The 21,384-nt window shown below is 37.2% G+C and overlaps 1 long non-coding RNA gene across 1 annotated transcript in view; it reads right to left on the bottom strand.

Annotated features, from left to right (window-relative positions):
• Positions 1 to 19,210, bottom strand: part of LOC149792194 (uncharacterized) — a 61,803-nt gene extending 42,593 nt beyond the window's left edge. Inside the window, exon 1 of the long non-coding RNA XR_016423518.1 lies at positions 18,938 to 19,210. This is a non-coding gene — a long non-coding RNA (uncharacterized LOC149792194). The remainder of the gene's footprint in view (positions 1 to 18,937) is intronic.
• Positions 19,211 to 21,384: the final 2,174 nt, after the last annotated feature.

A 21,384-nucleotide genomic window follows, 5' to 3' on the forward strand; every position in this document is an offset into this window, starting at 1 on the left:
AGGTGCTTCTTCGGTGTGTGGTAAAAACAGTTACGGAAAATATTGTGTGGGCTCATATGATATTTGCAAAGAAATCAAAATCAGATGGACCTAAACCGTGTTTGGTGTGTAATAAAGGTGTTCGGGGTAAATATCAACTCTGTTGTGATTGTGGTGGACCAAGATATCGTTGTGTCATCGAATACTGCGCTAGAAAAAAACAGACCAATACCGACCGTCGAAGAGTTTTTAAAACATCGCCAGGAAAAAAGTTCAGATTGCAAATAGTTTTTTTAACTTCATAACTATTGACTGAAGATCTTTTTTTGGCTCTGATAATAGTTAAATAATTTAAGTAGACGGATACTATAATGAACAATTGTGATTGGCTGCTTCAAGGGACAAAAAACAAATACAATCGAAGATGCCGCTGAAAATACTGTAAAAAACATAATTACGCGCTAAAAAATCCCGGTTCAGGTCCTCGTCCTTGTGTTGGATGCGGTAATGGAGTCAGGGGAAAATATCAGATTTGTACTAGATGCGGAGGAAATGAGTATCGTGTCTTAATGGATTATTACAAACACAGACATGAACATCACGAAGACACCAGAAATGAAAATGCCCCCACGAAGATTGAATATTTATCTTCGAAGCGGAAAATCCTACAAAAACCTAAACGCTGTGTTGGATGTGCTAAAATGTGTACGGGGATATTCAGCTTTGTCTTACTTGCGGACGCAACGATTATAGGATTTATAAATCACACAACGTAGAACCGCTCACTGAAAAACAATTTTACCACCAGCAGCAGGGAGGGCGAACCGACCCTCCTCGTTTGCGGTTATCTCCATAGACAAAATTTCACACAGGAAAAACAAAAAAAAAATAGCAAAGTAACGGAATAAAATTACCCAAATTGGGGTCCTTTAAGAAAATATTTCGATGAGACCCAATTTGGGTAATGATGTGGGTTTATCCTATGATTTTTTTTCCTACCGTGAAGAAGTGTGTCTCAAAAGGGTACCAATTATATTAGGTTGGTACACTCTCCCTGCTGCTGCTGGACATATTACTTACGTGATCTGGTATCTGAATTTCTGATCTTGCTACCTCTCAATCTTCGTAAACCAAGGTTCCGATATATTAACCCTATCTACACCTCGGTGGATCGAGCATATATTTGAGTGCTATGTCCTAGCAACATATATTGGATTGTATGAGTTGCCTCCCTTAGTGTGTAATGTCAACTAATCAATAGCGTGTAAATGCGGTGCATTGTACATCGGTGAAAGTGGTGGAGGCAATTGACTTCAAAAGATACTTTGTATGTTTAATATCGAAAGTATTACTACGAACCAGAAAGAAGCCATTACATGCGTATTTAAGTGAAAGATATTTGTACCATCACGGACCGGCAGTGAAAAATTGTTTATTTATGAGTCAATTCAAGATGTGTGCTCCAGTTGTCGCGATAATGTTGGAAACGAGTTCGAATTTGAGCAAGTTAATTGTGACTTGATGCGGTGGCTTGCAACGACCCGAAGCACACAAATCTCTGCTCGATGAGCCAAGTTGTAGATAGGTTTAAAGTATCAAAACTTTGGCTAGTGAAGTTGGCAAACTCTTCAAAGACTATATTTCGCATTCGATTTCGATAAAACAGTACAAGTGTTTTTTATGACCAGGACCTTGCTAGAGTTCAGCCATGACTGAGATCCTTGCATAGTTAAGCCTTATTCATTTTAATAGTTACATCATTCACAGTAAATATGCAAATCACTATACTTAGGAAGCATTGTATGATATCTTTTGGGTGATATCGACACATTAATATTTATATTTTTCATGTATATTATTTTCCAACACAGCTAATTTTGACCATAGTTTGGTCCCATTTCTACTGGAGAACAAATATACATTATTTCTGGATACTGACACAGAAGCTCTGATATTAAACACGTACAAAAGTAAAACAAATTTTAAGAAAATGTATCTATGTGAAAATTACAAAAGATATATTTCACTAGGGTGCGATTCTACCAAATATCTAACTAGAGGTATATTTCGCGTGGATGGTTTTGAATAAGACCGAATTTTATTTCTTATACCTCTCCCAACTCCCGGATTCCGTCGTCCGCCCTTTACAACGGTCTGATCGTATCCAAATAAAAGAGGGTAAATATCAACAAGTCTTCCTGTTAAATTGTATCTTTAGTGCTGTTGCATATTTAAAAGAGAAGGCGAATACACTCAAGTTTGGCTGGTCTGCAATCTTATTATTGTATCTACAAGTAAACAAAATCACAAATGTTTTCAATTTCTTGTTTGTCACTTTGATATGCCTTTCTAATGAATGTAGTTATTTAGCTTGGCGTAGCATCGGTCTCTGAAGTGGTGTTCGTTGTGAAAAGTAAGAAATTGTCATATTGGACAAAATCAGGTAACTTTGTTATTGCAAAACCAAATGAAATAAACTGACAAACTAATTCACCTATTTCTAGAAAGTGCAACTTGTCTTTCAGGAAACATAAATTAATAAAGTGACACGCAGTAGCTCAATTGCTAAAGCTGTAATCCAGGGGTCGTATTTTCAATATGGGCCTAGACCAGAATGTGTCGACTCCATTGGTGTGTCCATGAGAAAGGTACTTACCAGTCTCTCTTCCATGCCATGTTGTAGCCAATAATGTGTTAAACGTGCAGATAATATCCAACAAGCCAACTATTCATTAACAAATCATTTTTTTTAAGTTAATAGATGTTACTAATAGTACAGATTTAGAATAAAAAATAAATGTATATCTTAACATGGAACATCATTTATTGATGACTCGATAGAACACTGGCTGTCATTGCTAACAGACAGATGAGCTATTTTAAACGTGTGATATATCTTTGGACATCCCCATTGATTTCGCCATTGTGCAATTACTGCCTTTTGCTGAGGTAAAGTGGAAGTAGTTTTGAGTGCAGTAAGGATTATTTTTGTTTCAGTTGGAAATGTAATCGGAAGTACATTAACATTTCTACGCTGGTTTCAAATTTGGTCATGTCATTTGGATATGCAGGACTAAGAAAGTACATTCTGAGGAAATTCAAGATGCATTAGTTTATTGCCATTCTTATTAATATCTAAAGGAGACATATGTTTATTCCGTGTCACTTGCATACTCGCTGTTGGAGGGACCCACCAATGACCTTCCTCGCTTCTCTCTCATATTCATATTGGATGTGCTTTTATAGATGCATTTCTGATTTTTAATAATTTAATTAGTAGGTGTAAGATACTCATTGTCAGCGTGACGTTTGATGAGGAATGAAACCTTTAATATAATTGATGATGATATCTTCAATTAATTAGAAGCCTCACAAAAATAACATTTTAAAAGATGTTTTAAAATTTCGGGTAATGTAGCTGCAGGTAGCAGAGACTAGTCTCAGATCAAAAATAAACTGACAATATTTTTCTTTTCTGCGGTGGAAACATATTGTAAGGGGTGTCAACGAAAGCAGATTTTAAACGGCTTTCTATATCGTTTATTTATGTCTAACAGTTTTAAAAATATAGTCAAAAACCGAAAATCCGACAGTTCGATCTGACCTGATCCGACAAAGATTCAAAATGTCTGTCATCATTAATTCGTCTATTGCATGGTTACTTGATATCAGAAATATATAATAAATTAACATGAGGCTAATAAAAATAATTATGTTTCCTGGATTTCTCTCAGCCATTGTGGACCAATCACTAGTTCGTTACTAACAAATTCGCAGTTTGTTAAATGGTGTTAGAACCTTTGACAAGTTTATATTTTCTTAGTAACAGCAGCCATATTGGATGGCAGATTGGAATAATTTTATAAACGTTAAAGTCATTCGTGACAAACTGTTTACTGTAATAATTGGCCAAATTATGTTGAGTAGTTTTTCATAAGAAGTAGCTTAAATGATACCCCATTTTCAGACATTTATTTCAACTTCGTGCGGTTTCTTACATATAAAATGTTTCCATATCTGATGTCATTTAAGCCCATTTTGCACAAACTTTAAAGTCATTTAACTTTAAACGATAACGGTTGTTGAGTTCCACGCAGTGGCTAAATACGGGTGAATGGCGCCCGAGGCAACGGTCATACCCCAAAGGGGTTCTGGCGCCCCAAAACCTCTGACACCCGTGGTTTTGCTGCCCTAAGATCTCTGGAGTCCTATCCGTCATCCCTCCCCACCCAACCAAGATATCACGCTAATGGTTTCACCTCAAGAATCATAAATATATTCGCCATTATCGGTCCAATTACAACTTGCATAGCTTTGCACACTCGGTAATTGTCTATATGTGACTTCAGCTTCTGTCTCCACTTAATCTTCACCAAGACTGCTGTAGTTTTGCACATTCATAATTTACAAGTGGCTATAGCTTATGTTGTGGTGTTCGGGTGATCTGCGAGGGGTAGTACCTCTTGTGCATGGGCACGTCGTGCTCCTTCTGGAGTAGCTTGTCCATCTTTGGTCCTCAGCAGGCTCTCAGCCCTCACCTGTGGCTCCAAGTAGCTGTAGCATGCGCAGCGGCCACACCACGGGCAACGGCTTCGACTGGCCGGCTAAACCAGGTAGAGGGTAGCCGACGTGCCTCAAAAAAACTCTCGGTGACTTAGGAGCTTGCCTATCCTGGGATGCAAATCCAGTTTCGGCAGACTGGGCGGAAGAGATCAACTGAGTGATCCAACGGCCACGACGGCGAATCTGCAAACGTTTTGTGGAGAGCGCAGGTATGACAAGGCACGGAAGACGTCATAGCCATCTAATGCATCCGAAGTAGTCCCCAGCCGTGACGAATCTTACCAATGAGTTCTAACTACCAAGGCCGGGAGAGTGAGGCTGTCTCTTTGCAAAGGCTGTTTCACTTTAATCTCCTTCACGCACAGGTTATGCTGTGCACCTATCATTCATCCTCATCATCACACTCATTGTTCCTTACCTGCACCTACCAAAGTCCTACAGCGATGGGCGTCTGGCAACGCAACAGGTGGAGATGACCACTGGGAGTTGTAGTCAGAGACCTGTACGTAGGCGGCCCTTGGACAAGTGGTCGTTTTGCTCTGCACCCAGGGCAGCAGAACAGTTCGGCAGCATCCAGGGGCAACTGAGCAGACCTTTTCAGGACGGCGCTGCTCACCCTGAATAGGGAGAGGCATAGAAAAGGTGGCCTAAATAAAGCTTGCCCTAAAATATCTGGCCAGAATGCCGCGGCTGGCAAGATCATCTATATCCGCGGTCGAAATAATCAAAGAAAAAACTTATTATTGGAGCATGGAACATCCGTACTCTCATGGACAAAGAGAACGTAGCAAGACCACACAGGAGAACAGCTCTAGTTGCTAATGAGCTTTCACGCTACAATATTGATATTGCAGCCTTGAGTGAAACCAGGTTCGCAGAGGAGGGTTCTCTTACTGAGCTAGCAAGTGGCTACACATTCTTCTGGAAAGGAAAAACCCAAAATGAGGACAGGATCCATGGAGTCGGCCTGGCTATCAAATCATGTCTTCTGAAGCAGCTTCCGGAAATGCCTGTTGGTATCAATGAGAGGCTAATGAAATTGCGAATACCTATCAGCCACAAACGCTTTGCAACAATCACCAGTGCCTACGCCCCTACCCTATCGAGCCCAGCAGAAGCCATCGAGCAGTTCTTTACCGACCTCAGCTCTGTACTTAGCTCAGTTCTAGCTGACGACAAGATCATATTACTAGGGGACTTCAACGCCCGTGTTTGCTGTGATTATGGTCGATGGAAAGGTGTGCTTGGCAAACACGGTGTCGGCAGAATGAACAACAACGGCCTGCTCCTACTCAGCAAATGCGCAGAAGTTAACCTCCTAATCACAAACTCAATGTTCAGAATGGCGAACAAACACAAGAACACCTGGATGCACCCCAGGTCTCGCCAATGGCACTTAATCGACTATGTAATAGTCCGCCAGCGTGATGCCAATGATGTCCTCATCACAAAGGCCATGCGAGGAGCAGAATGCTGGACAGACCACAGACTTGTCCGAACTACCCTACAGCTGCACATTGCCCCTCATCACCTATGACGTCCTAAACTTGTGTGCACAGCCTTCAACATTGTCAAACTTCAGCAGCCTTCCACCAAGCTCAATTTCCAGAAGAGACTAGATGACAAGCTGTCAACAAACGGACCGATATGTGGAAATGCCTCCGAAAAATGGAACAAGCTCAACGACACGATAAGAGAAACAGCTATGGCGACCCGGGGCCCAAAAGAAGCGAATCCATCAAGACTGGTTCGACGAGAACAACAATGCCATTGAAGATCTGCCTGCCAGAAAAAAGAAAGCCTTCATGGACTGGCAGAATGACACAAATTCCATCAACAAAAAAGACCGCTTCAAATTCAATCAAGCTCAGGCTTAGAGGGAAATCCGCAAGATGCATGACCATTGGTAGGAAAAGAAAGCTGATGAAGTGCAAAGCTATGCTGCACTAACAACTCCAAAGATTTCTATAACGCCATCAGGTTAATCTTCAACCACACAAAGTCCAGCTCTGCGCCCTTGCTCGCTGCAGATGGCATTACACTAATAAAGAACAAGAATGGCATTAAGGAAAGATGGAAAGAACACTTTAGTCAGCTCCTAAACATGAACTCATCGGTCAGCCAATCTGTTCTTGACCAAATACCTCAGCAGCCAACGCACGACCAACTGGATATTCCACCAACGGTGGAGGAGTTGAGGACAGCCATTAAACAAATTAGCTGTGGCAGGGCACCTGGAAAGGATGGTATCCCAGCGGAAGTGTACAAGGCTCTCAGTGAACAGACTCTGGAAGCATTCCACGATGTGCTAATCAGTATCTGGACGGAAGAAGAGATGCCAAACGACCTCAGGGACGCATCAATCATGACCGTCTATAAAAATAAAGGCACACGTGTGGACTGCAGTAACTACAGAGGCATCTCTCTGCTGTCCATAGCTGGCAAAATACTTGCTCGCATCATCCTCAGCAGGCTTAATGCGGCAGGGTCAGAAGATAACCTCCCCGAGTCTCAGTGTGGTTTTCCCCCAGACCGCAGCACCATTGACATGATCTTCGCAGTGAGACAAGTCCAAGAGAAGTGCCTTGAGCAGAACATGAATCTGTATGCTGTCTTCGTGGACATGACAAAGGCTTTTGATACAGTCAGAAGAGACGCACTGTGGGTAGTACTCAAGAAACTTGGTTGTCCTCAGAAGTTTACCAACCTCATTCGGCTCCTCCACGTTGAAATGACTGGAGAGATTCTCTCAGACGGTGAACCCTCTGAGAAATTCCCATTATCTAATGGTGTCAAACAGGGCTGTGTACTTGCTCCGATACTCTTCAAACTCTTCTTCGCACAGGTACTGTTCCATGTCATCCGTGACCTTGACATTGGCATTTGCATTAGGTATCGCCTGGATGGATCAGTGTTTGATCTCCGCCGCCTAACTGCAAATACAAAGACGATAGAAAGACTCATCATTGAAGCACTTTTTGCAGATGACTGTGCCCTCATGGCCCATGAAGAGACTAACCTACAGGCAATCATGGACAGATTCTCTGAAGCATCCAACTTAATTGGACTCACAATCAACCTAGGAAAGAAAGAAGTCCTCTTCCAGCCCGCCCCAACACTGTCCCCTCACAACTCTGTATCACCATTGGCCACACGCAGCTGAAGAATGTGGACAGTTTCAAATACCTTGGCAGCACAATATCTAGTGACGGCTCCCTGGACAAAGAAATCTCTGCGAGGATCCAAAAAGCCAGTCAAGCACTCGGACGACTTCGAACCAAGGTTTTGCAGCACAAGGACATACGCCTTTCAACAAAGATGAAAGTGTACAATGCAGTTGTATTCACGTCTCTCTTGTATGGCTGTGAAACGTGGACACTCTACCGAATACATATCAGTCAGTTGGAACAATTCCACCAGCGCTCCCTGAGATCCATTATGTGGATAAAGTGGCAGGACCGAATCACCAACCAGGAAGTCCTTGACAGAGCCAACACAACAAGCATGGAAGCCAAACTAATCCAGGCCCAGCTTCGTTGGACTGGCCATGTCATCCGCATTGATCAAAGCAGAATCCCAAAGCAGTTGTTCCATGGCGAGCTAGCACAGGGACACCGAAGCCAAGGCCGCCCTCATAAGAGGTACAAAGACAACCTCAAGATGAATATCAAATGGACAGACCTTCAACCCCGCCAGCTCGAGCTCGCTGCCTTAGACAGAAGCCATTGGCGAGCGCTGACCAGAAAAGCCTGTTCCACCTTTGAGGATGACCGCCGCCAGCGTCTTGCTGCAACTTGGGAGAGACGTCACAGAACTGTATCACAAATACCACCAACCACCGGTGTCCCATGCCCCACCTGCAACAGCCTGCGAGCATCGGAATTCGGACTCAGGAGCCATATGCGCGCCCACCGTTGAATGAGATCTCACAACTTGTCTTCCTCGACTCGAGAGACTACCATTATTATAGCTTCTGTCGTCGTTTAATCTGCACTAGTAACGAAACATCGTATGATGACAGCAACATATATACCAGTTGTATCCTTCAGTTACATTTTTGACCAATCATATCCGTTTATTTTATACTATTCAAATTGACCTACCGCCCTTTGGCGGTTATTTTGAACTAATTGTTATAGTTATAAATGTATAAATTCCGCTGTGTTAATGGAATTAAATAGTCTGTAAGTAATGGACTCTTCTAATATTATTTTTATGGATAATCCACAGTCCATGTTTACTGATGTCAATATGAATGCAATATAGCCCCTTACTAATTTATTTAGATTTGTGACAACCTTTTTCTAATCTTTCAATCACCCACCAAGTTATTTCGAATAACGTTAGTTGAGATTGCACAAATGGTTAAACAGCTTAATCTTATTAGCAATGCCTTTGTCCATGCAATCATTCCATTTACTACCTTCAGTGTAAGTTCGTATAGCATATGTTGCTTTAATTTAATGTGTCTATGTGTGTATATGTATAATTCATAATTACAAGTGAGTGTGTCAGACACTGTAGTGATTTATCTGTATATGCACGCTGCAATTATAGTTTTAATATTCTAGTTTCCATTGCTAAAATTATGACTGGCTGATTTGGAATCAAATGTATTATTCTCATGAAATAGTAGTAGTAGTGAAACTAGTAGTAGTAGGAGTAGTGGTAGTGGTAGTAACGTTAGGTTTATTACAAAAATAGCGAGTTTTGAGTCTGTAATTGCAAAATATGATTGCTGTAATCCCCCAAACGATCGGTCATAGGATCATTCTTGATTTTAGTACATATACATTATAATACAAACAAAGTAAAGCAATTAGACTTTTCGCTGACGATACTACGCTATATATAATCGTTTAAAATCTAAATAAGGTAGCCCAAATTCTAAATTTGGATATTCTCAAAATACGAATGATCCCGTATGTGACCATTGACCTATAACCAAGATAAAACAGAGTCGACGCTTGCAAGAAGAAAAAATATCCAAACAAGTATTATATACTACAGATAGCTAGCAAATATATAAAATAAACGTTTAAACGTTTGAACATAAACATTTAAATAGTATACTGGCTAATGTCGCCACCTGGCCTACTGCATGTAGGTAGCAAATATATTAGATACGTGTTTGAACATAAACAATAACGTAGCATATCATGCTGCAGATGGTTAGCAATAATATTAATTAAGTGAGTATATCGTCTAGTGTCGCCACTTGGCATACTGCAGATGGCTAGCAAAATAAAAAATAATTGTTTTGAACTGAAACATTTAGGTAGTACATTGTCTAGTGTCACAACATCGCACGCACATGCTAAGCAATTGTGTAAAAAAGGACTATGATGAAGTTCATGCTTTGGAGAAATTGAAATATATTCAATCGTTTGTCCTCTGAAAGAATATATAAAACTTACAAACGCCCTTTGTTTAACTTTTCTGATTATATCTGGGATTAGTGTACCGTATAAGAAAAAGCATCACTGTAAAAAAAATACAATTTAAAAAATTGGAAGTTATAAGAAAAGTTACTGAGAGTAGGTCCTGGACACTACTATACAAGACATGGTGTGGAACAGCCTGAGTTTTAACGTTATATGCATAACTATTAATCGGTCTAAAAATGTACGCCAATGAGAAGCAAAAGTTGTGGTTTATAGAACGATTTATCCTGAAATAATTTTTCCAACCGTAGGTGGGGTAGTTCAGTTGATAGAGCTTCGGAAAAGGCACTTAGCTCCCACTTTCTCAGCATGATATTTTCAAAAATGTTTTTAGGCACTGTAAAATCAACAAAAAAGTATACACTTTCCAGCGGTAAGCACTGTATATCCGGGCATACCTCATCATCTGAACACCACTGTACCGCTCTAAGGACAGCGTGTTATTTACACTATCTTAGGGTTTTTAGAATTAACACAGTGTTATTGGGCAATTAGACATATTGAGATTTGTATTATGCTGACCATATATACATGTATAAAACCCAACATATATAATATTCTTGTTATTAATTAATACATACATGGGAGCCCGCACCTGAGGGCAATGGGTTGATTTAACCTCTAAACCTGTTTCGGTCTACATCCGTAAAACGTAATAGCTAAATACTACATGCTTACGCTCCCCACCTCCACCCCCATTATGCGGGTGCCCTAATTATATAAGCTAGAACTGATTATATATCTATTGATGTGTCACTGATTTAACCACATCAAGTCAGTGTACAAATATTGATTGTCAGGATTTCTTCGTAATATGAAAGATATTTTCTGGTTATCTATCTATTTATATATGTTAGTGAGTTAACCACTTCAAGTCAGTACACAAATAATAATTGTCGTTAATCCTTTGTAATATAATACTTTCTCTTTCAGCTGAAACTCCCCAGACATTGCATTGTTTCAAAATAATATGATCCGGTAGAATAAATATTCTTTAAACAAACAAGGTCAAGACTTATTTAGATCTTATTTGCAACTGTCCCCAAGTTGTTCTGAAAAATCTTCAGAGTGTAGAAATCCCGCTTGAGCATTATTAAGTAATTAATGTCAATTTTGTAAACACAGGGTGGTACGATCTATCTTTTGGGACAGCCATTACCAAGATGTATGTACTTTGTGATTTTCAATAATCACAGCAGAGCCTATACACTGTAATTAAGTGCAACTGATAAGAGCACATATATTACGATATTGTAATTACACATAGGTACCAATATTTATTCAAATGTCACTTAAACATGCAATTTATTTTGTTGGTTTATAAGACTTTAAACGGAATATGAAACAAGCTTTGTATATGTTGATGAGAGAACAAACACAAGTGTAGTCCTAGTTCGAACCATATTTTTCACCTATCCAAACCATAGTGGTCACGGATGTTATGAATGAGTAACTTTTCAACTATACGTGTATGGGGACTTTGTCAATTTTCGGTTAAGTTTTGAATTTTTTTAATAAATTGGTTGCTTTAGTTAACTATTTGGACTTATCTGTACATATAACAATGTAATCGATGTACTCCTGTCAGAATAAATTAAAATGTATAGTTTCTGATGTGCTTGATGGAAGTCACATGGCCAAAATACATGGCGTAATGATCAAGATTAACACATAAACCTTAACAAACAATCAAACCAAAACTTTGCAAGTTTTAAAAGTGACGCATCATTCGGAATGTATCGTTACCAACAAAAAGTCTCCTTAACACAATGTTGTAATGCTTTATTTATAGGCTCTTAACATAGGTTGACAGGGAATTTCAAAAAGAAAGCAAGCGTGAAATTTGTATCGGTGTCTGTCAGATCTCCATGTAGGACTGAGAAGATTTGATTTTAGTTAGATATAACAAAAAATATCGCATAATAAAATTTGACAGTAATGTACACTTGTTCTAAAAATTATCAGTAATATTTTTGTTGCGCACAATGTGATTTTGTTTGGAAGCAAAATTTAGAAATTGTTAATAAGCTTATCATAATTGTTACTTCCTCTTTGGAAAATAACGAACATGTGTAATTCCGAAACTCGGGTAATGAGTTTTGATCCAGTCCACAATAATTTCCAAAAATGTCCAGTAGCTGGAGAGCCATAGAATAAATTCTTAACATTTTCTATAGCCTCCCTTTCAAACGGTGCCTTTTATTCTGATCACCTAAGTGTTTGTTATGTTTTTGTTAATTTCATTAACCGATTCGTGGGAATATTTATATGAATAAATACAACATTAATGCTAATAAGTTTGTTAAATTTGTGTAAGAATTAGCCATAACAAAAGGAATAGTCAACTTATCTGCATCAACAGCACGTTCTAACTGACTGGACCAAATTTCACGTATACCGTTTGTATTTTTAGTTCTTATCATGTCTTTATAAACTATTTTTTACCATACCCTATGACGTGATGTGATGTCGTAATGTAATCTAATATATTCCCACGTTCAAAATAAACCTCATTACATTCCCTTTCTTTTCACTATATCTTTGAGAAAAGAGCAATGTATTTTATGAAAACATTTGCTTTTTTACTGTATCAAATCTTAATTGAGATCATTGTGCATAACACATATTGAATAAGTCGAACGACCTTTATTTTCAATCTTGTATATGATTTGAAACTTTATATACAGACTGAATTCAAAATATCTTGACAATAATTCTTGAACAGTTGATATTTCATTTTTCAATAGTGATAAATAAAAAATAACATCACATCTTTGTTAATGGATTTTAAATTCTCGTTTAGTTTAATTGTACATAATTTCAATAACGTTGTACCGTCAAAATTACCAAAATATTTTTCAATAAACTAATTTCTGCCATATAAGTGTACCATCTTCATTTGTACTAAAAGACTTCACACGCGTGAAAATGTTATAGAATACAAAAATGAGTGCATGTGAATGATATTTGATCACCCTTCCTTCAAAAAAGCTAAAATAGTCTCTTTTAATCCTCTCAGTTCTTCCGCCCGAATAAAATGGACGAAGCTTTTTTATTCAGTTCATTTGCTTTATGGGGTGGACGCTTTGGTAGATGAAGAAACACCGAATGAATTTAAGCAAAACCAATGATTTTATAAAAACAATAACTCTTCCACCAGCTGTGCAGGTTACCTATTTCCTCCAATGATCAAATTTCGATATAGCTGAACACAAAGACAACCTTCAGTAATCTAAAACTGCACAATCACCAATTAATATCAAATTCTGGACCTATTTTTTCCTTTCAAATATTTTAATTTTCAAATCTAAATAAGGACGCGATACCAGCAAAATCATTAAAAATCCGCATGGTTGTCTTGAAGGACAACAGAAAATAATCTTATAATATAAAAGCATACTTCCCTAATTTTAATTTGTTGTCGTGATAGAAAATGCATGTATTGCTTATATTCTTTGTAAGGCCCATTGCAAAAAGCTCAATTCCTGGCATAAATAAGTCAGGTGCAAAAGAAGGAACTCCCTGTTTCAAACTCTCTCGCAATTAATAGATGGAGATAAGTCTTCATTGTTAATGACAATATTAGTATGTATCTCAAAATACTTTGAACAAGTGAAAAAAGGAGTATATAATATTGCAAACTGTTATGTATATATATTTGTATATATATAAGGCATTTTATACATCTAAAAAAGTGATATTGAACAAAAGTAAAAACTTTGTCATAGTGTTTAGAAAAAATGTGTAGACCAGATTTACCAGATTCATGATTTTGTCGAAGACAGTGCATTTGCATTTTTCTAATAAATCTCCTGTTCATAAAATTATTCGGTCTGTGGCTAATAATAGAGGAGCATCAGTCGAAGTAGCAACCAATCAGCAGGATTAACCATGAGACTTGTCTCCAAATACATTTTTGATAAAAATACAAATCTCATGTCTATCTTCTTTTGGAGTTCATGTAATGATTATTCCTCAATGACATTCTGAAGAATGTTTCATATCGAATCCAGCGTTTAAAGACATCAAAAGAAAATTGAGCATCAAATTGATTCGATTTGGGATTAATTTCATTTGTTCATGTTTTTCAGCATTTGTTTCTAAATCTGTGTTTTAAAAAGCGGTTATGAGTTGCAAATTAATTTTGCATTTGATTTGTATATTTTTTAACCTCTTTTGTTCATTAAATATATCGTTCTAGTCAGTTCAAAACTTATAAGTCCTGTGCAGACTGCGTTCTTAACCTAAACATATATTTAAAAAGCGATACACTTACCAAGCTTCTCATATTACACAATACTAAAGCTGGGGTCATGGAGCTAGCCTTATAATTATTCTATGAAAGGGGCGTGTTACAAAACAGCGTTCGCCATTTTTTATATTGTTTTCTAAGTGCTCATTCCAGGAGGCAAATTCATTTGTGTTATATTATATATTGTCGAGCAAACAACTGGTCTATAAGATCAGGCCGTTGTATATGGTTCGAGTCTGTGTTTTGGAAACATGTTTTGTTCTTAAAACAACAGGCTATTATTTTAATATTACACAACCCACCCTTTTTGTAAGGGAGTGTCATCAAAATCTGCAAATGAATGAATAACAAAGGCATTTAAGACAGTCATGATATCAGGATTGTAGTACTTGTAGTAGGTTATATTGGTCAGTAAAACGTTGATGTCACTGTTCGTTTGTTGGTGGGTGTTGGGTCTGCGTTTCAGCGAAATTATCTGGCCATATCGCCACATTTGTTTCATATCATCGCAATCATAGCAAAAATGTTGATACTAGATGTAATGCCAAGACCAAGGTTACACGGCTTGCGGAAATTCCATTGTTTTCTTCAATAAAGGTTATAATTAGGCCGGTGATTGCTAGCGGAGACACTTATGGATGATTTGAATGTAGCTGAGTACGTAACACTCCTTTTTGTGAGGTATTCATTACTATCCTACTGTCTATACAGATGAAATACTTAATATTGACGCGTTTAGGTGACAAAAAAGAAAAAACTATATGTAACTTCAACATATTGAAATATAAGTTATGAAAAATGGCTTATATATTTATACCGTATTTTTACCAATACCGATCAGGTCAAAGAAAATGATGAAAATTTCGACATTTTTAGCAGTACAGTAGATGCACATGCTAGATAATGGAATGTGAACTTGAAAAAGTAGAAGAAGGAAAAACTATGCCTAAAACAACGAAGAAACATAAGTTGAGTAAAATACCCACCCTACAGCGTTCTTTAGAACCACAACCAGAGCCACACGATGAACCACCTGAAGGAGCAACGTGAAGTGGCCTTGCCACTCGCGATCGACGTCTTATGAAACAAAGTGATAATATGATCGGAGAATTGCAGGTGATTCAAGACAAATTTTGTCCCAATAACATCCTCGCTGAAGTTGATCAGCTAGAAATTCTGATTGTTGGAAGACCAGTCAGTAATAATTCCCACGAAATTTTTAATGAAGCAGCCGCTATTTGTAAGCGTTTATTTACCGGTGGCGTCATGGACAGTAGCGTCAATCGGGCGCTGATCTATGAAATTACTGACGATTACTACGGTGAGTGATCAATTAGAACGGCGATAACAAAATGATATAATAATGCACAACGCCCAACGTGGACCTGAAAACATCATGGTGATGAATTCACGATTAAGGTTCATAAAATGATCTACTGAGATGGATTCGGCAATATTATTCAAGATTTATTTAGAAGGATAGCCCCAAAAGCTATCCAGATTGCAAAACATTTAGGTATGAAAGCCATCGCAATTGTTCGTGATAAGGGTATTATCACTGTTGGTGATGTTGCTCGTAATGCATATTCGGCTATCAGAGACAGACTCGCACGATTAGTAAGACGAAAACCACAGCCAGCAAAACTGCCCAGCACCTAAGTGATGCCACCAAGTGTCAGCAAAATAATAAATCAATTAGCTGGTGGGCCATCTCTGACAAAACAAGCGGCCGAGGAGATGGAAGAAAAAAAAAACAGAACCGCAAAACTAACTGGTTTGATCCATCGTCGTTGGAGATCGACCACTTATCGATCAATTTTGGAACGTCGTTTAAGACAGCAGAGAATAAAGCAAAAATGTTCAAGCGTGTGTCTGATCCCGCATTTGACATGGATGTACCAGTACTCAAGGATGAGTATGTGCGTGATTATCAGTATTATTCTTATGAAGCACGAGAACCAGACCAACGTGGACGAATCGAATTACAAGTCCAAGATACATAAAGTTATTTCTTGCCCGCCGAGACATTTCTTGAAGTTCATGGTAAACTTGTGAAAAATGATAATACCATATACGGTGCAAATGAGCGAGGTGTATTCATTAACAACGGTGTTATGGCGTTGTTTACTAGTGCCAGATATATAATTGATGGTAGATAAATCGAAACATGTTTCGATATCGGTGATGCTGCAACGACAATTATCGGTCTTGCAAAATTCAACATATGTTCAGACAAAAACAATTCTAAAATAAACATTTTGCGATGTAACATGACAATGGATGACACACGCATTCATGATATAAAAGAAGAATTATAATTAATACATAATAAGCCGAGTTGTTTCTTTTTAGATACTGTTCAACAAATCAGTTTCTTGCTCCACCCCTACAATAACTGATTGTATGGAATTCGCAGGCTCTTTGTATAATTATGGACTAAATATAGCCAAAGTTAATAGTTGCAAATGTATGAAAAGCACCCACCAAATGAGACTTTATGAGACTTTATGTAAGATATGACAATTTGGTGAATGGTATAAAACACATCAAATGCAGCCATAAAAGGTTCACAATCAATTCAACTTCAAATTCCATCAACGTCAAGATCTCACAGACATTGTGTTTTATGTAAAAGACCATATGGTCATCAAAATCATCTTGTTAATGTCCCATTATGTACCATAACCCAGTCTTTCCATTTGGAAATCTCCCACTTTGCTAATGAATCCCTGCAACATATCACTGCAACACAAAAGTTTGAAAGCTTTTCAAGAACAAATATTAAATCTCGTTTCCAAAATGTGCGTGAGCTAATCAAAACAAAGTCATATCTTTACATTGATGTTCCTGCTTCCTTATCCGATGATGATTATTTCCACCTATTTTGAATAGAAAATGGATCTATTCCTGTAACCAAATACGGTTTAAATGCTGGTTCAAGACAACAACTTGCTGAAGAAGCACAACTTTTACGTCAAGATGGATGCAGCCACTTGCAAACTGAATAAATCTCCCAGGATATAAGTTGATTGCGTGCGTGATATCACTATGGGCATTTATCAAGCCAAACAGGCTCCAAATTATAAAATGAACATCTCCCAGAGGAAGGGCAAAATGACGTTATGGCATGAATGGATTTTCCAGGTCTGTTACATTTACAAATCCAGTCTCGCCACTCCAAAAATAAAATATTTCGCTGTGGATCCAACACAAGCCGAAATATTCTATGGACTCCATCAAAGGATGGTATTGGACCTGCAAGGTTGCTGCTCGGTAGCTGTGTATTGTGCCCATGTATATATAGTTTCCTTTGGTTTCTTGGCTGCAAAATATGGGTAAATGATGAGCTGTCATCTTAAGGATGCATCATATATTCCAGAATGTGAATATTACATCGAGTAATCAAATGAGGAGTTGTTTTTTCTACACTCTGTCCACTACCTTCATCAGTAGTCATCTGGCTCGTTTTATGTATATATGAAAATGATACTTTTGTGTAATATAAATTGTCCTCCATATCATGAGGTTTCCATTATTATGGCATCTTATATGTGTGATATTGAAGAAGAGAGAATGATAATACATAACAATTGCCAGATTGAGGCCTTCCAGGGCCCTCATCACTGAAAATATTATAGTACCCCAACCTCAGCAACTAAATTTTTAATTTAAAAAAAAAAAACAAATATCAGAAGCTAAAAATGGCTGTAAAATATCATTACTGCCACCATTCCAAATCAAAATATTTCTACATGCAGATCGAAATGGTCATATATAATTTATTCAATTTTATCATCAGCAAATAATTATATTTTTTCCGGTGCCCATATTGGGCTATTGCCCCTAAGCACGTGCTTAATATGCTTAATGTCTACTCTGGCAATGTACATACTACATTCAAATGTATACAAAAGGCATATTTTTAAGACATACTCATTAATAATTTGACTTTGTATGTCCATGTTGGCCCGAATGGTTTATTTTAATGCTTTGTATTCTCCCTGATTACTGTTCAGTCATTGCAAGTTCTGTCTGGTCACCTCCCATTGAAAGTATGAGAGGTCCAAGGTTAAATACACGAAAAATGACAATTACAGTAACAATTGTTCATCTCAACTGTACAGGCGGCAGGAGTGTATCACTCCTGCGTCATATTGTGCGTGGATGAGTGGGACGTTACAATCATCAGGATTTGCTATTTATTTTGGCTAACTGCTACCGTTAGGTAATATGTGTTTAGTGCATTTCTTTTATCAGATGTTCATCGTCTAACTTGCATAAATTTTCAGTTTGAAACACCTCTGAGAACCTCCAGTGATACAGAAAGCCTTACGGCGAGATATTCGCAAGATTTTGCGTAGGAATACGGACGAATATGTCGGTCAACATGTATAGTATACAGGACTTAAAATATTTATTCACATAATGTGACTATCTTTGCTTTAATGGTATATATGAAAACATTTTCATATAAAGTTATTTTATTGGTTAACATTTTTCTATACGTGTTTGAATGTATACATTGCCCCCATCGATGGCCCCAGTTCTGAGTCATTACGAAGAATTGAATAGATGCCTACATGTGCATTTGGTGTTTATTAGAGAGAGAGAGAGAGAGAGAGAGAGAGAGAGAGAGAGAGAGAGAGAGTATAATCATATATAGTTACTTTAAACAATGTAAAAGAAGACAAATACTTACTTTGTCTAGTTTCTCATCTATGTGTGTGTGCAAACTTGTTCCCGACATTTTCTTGAAAGTTGCATTCGTTATATAAATCCCCGAATCTTGCACGATGTAAATCATCATCTTTGCAGACTCTAAGTGCTGATAAATGACACTTACAAAACGATTAATAAAATGATTCTGTTTCGATTTGTTCATTATAGGTATATGTTCTTTATAAACGTGTTTATCCTCTCACTTCACAGACAACTGTATGCAGTCAGTGTAATGCAGTATTCCGCGCTGGTTTAAAAATAGACGCAAACGATCTAGAGCGTACAACACCTATAGTCTGTTTCCATCCTGTATCCTCCAATGTCATTTCTTCTAAAACATATTTCACATTTTTCAGAAGTTCATTAAAGGTGCTGAATCAATAGTGTTTTCTTTCTTATCATATATATATATATATATATATATATATATATATATATATATATATATATATATATATATATATATATATATATATATATATATATATATATATATATGTATATATATATATATAAAGATATTATATCTTTATGGATGAATATAAATTTTATAAATAGATGGTAGTTTGACTATAGGATACCTCAAGGGGTGTGGAATACAATTTTGTTCTTCTTCTAAAGATAGAAAAACACTAGTGTGTGTGTTATATAGCCATACTAATATGATGATAAAAGTACATAAATACATAAAGAACATTTGTCATGTCCAGTGAAGGTAACAAACCGATGTATTCGGCGAAGAAGCGAATGAACAGGCCCCTGTTAACGCCTGCTTTACAATCATATTCAATAACATCAAACAATCATTTAAATAACTGAATAATATTAAGCATTATTCAATATCTTTAAACAACATTTTATTGAATAAAGGTTTTTTTATTTTATGATTAAGTACCCTTTTGTCAACGTATTTTAGAAGCAGTTTTCAGTTGACGTATAAGTTCGATATTCTATTTTTGTCTACGATGGACCATTTTGGATTAGTTTTAGAAACTAAACTTCATTTATAAAACTTCATAACCGATAAAATTAATAAAAATGCATATGGCAAGTTTTAAACTGAGTGAATAACGCATAGTAAAGCAGTATCTATGAGCAGTAAATGGAAAAGATGAATACTTTTCATGTCTTTTTTTAGTGTTTTGACACCTTGTAACCATGGCACCGGACACGTGAACTCACAACTGATGTCATAAATAAATGTTAACCACCCCATGTGTACAGTATACATCATATAAGGACATTTGGAGAGGGGGAGGGCAGAAAATGGCCATTTTCAATATAGTCATTTTGGTAAATATTGCAGCATGAGAACAACTACATTGCATGTGTGGCAATTATAAACGTCCATGTATTAGACAGCGTTACATGATAAAACTTATTCAGATATGAAATACAAATCTAAACCAAATTAGCGGTATTTTCGACAAAGGTTAATACTTAAACAGAACCTTCATAATCTAGCATATTAGTAATGTTAATCCTGATTGATTGCGGCCAATATGATCAAATACGTTTGCTAAATTTAGATTCGCTCACATGGATTATGCACTGGATATTCTGGGAAACTGACCTTTCAGTTCTATATTTTTGTCTCTCTGGTGGCTTGTTTGTACAAATTTAAGTACACATACATGAATACATATAGGGTACCTGCATACTCCCTAGACCGTGTCGGTGGCCTAGTAGTTACAGCGTCCGACTCGGATGCGGGAAGTTGCATGTTCGAACCCAGGCCGAGTCATACCAATGACTTATTTAACAATGATACTAACAGCTGCCTGATATGCGCTCAGCATTAAGAGGTTAGTATTAGGACTGGTCATCCTGGTTTCAGGATAATGAGTCTAGGTGGAACATCATGCTACATGTCTGCGGCATGATGTCCCAGTGCTAGACATAACTATCACTGCAGATATGACTGAAAAAAACTTAATGAAACACACCCGCACACACAAACACACACATTTAAAAATCAGGACATAATCTATACAGGAATTATATTTATTTTGTCAAGACAGTATTTGACACTTCCTATACTTTGCTTCTTTCCAAAAATTGGATCTCACTATGGTAACCATTACTCTCAACAGCAATGTTCATTACTGAATTGAAAGTGCCACAATGCTCAATGCACTTTTCACGGGAAGAAGGTTTTGAGGATGACAAACGTGATGTAGGAATGACATATGTTTTGTATCCAGATGTTATTTCAAAATAAAGCCCGCAACTAGTCACATTTAACATGACCAACTGTTGGTGCCAGCAAATATTAAATGCTCTGTAAGTGTATTCAGTAATTACATTAAAGTCAATTAAGCATGTGACATGTTTAAAACATTCTCATACAAGGTACATGCTATTTTCTATGTATCAAAAATGTACTGATATGATTTTTAAATGTTTCATTATTTTGGTACCATAGAA

The sequence above is a fragment of the Sinohyriopsis cumingii genome, chromosome 9, assembly GCF_028554795.1.
Source record: "Sinohyriopsis cumingii isolate HCF-2022 chromosome 9, ASM2855479v2, whole genome shotgun sequence".
Classification (NCBI taxonomy): Eukaryota; Metazoa; Mollusca; class Bivalvia; order Unionida; family Unionidae; genus Sinohyriopsis; species Sinohyriopsis cumingii.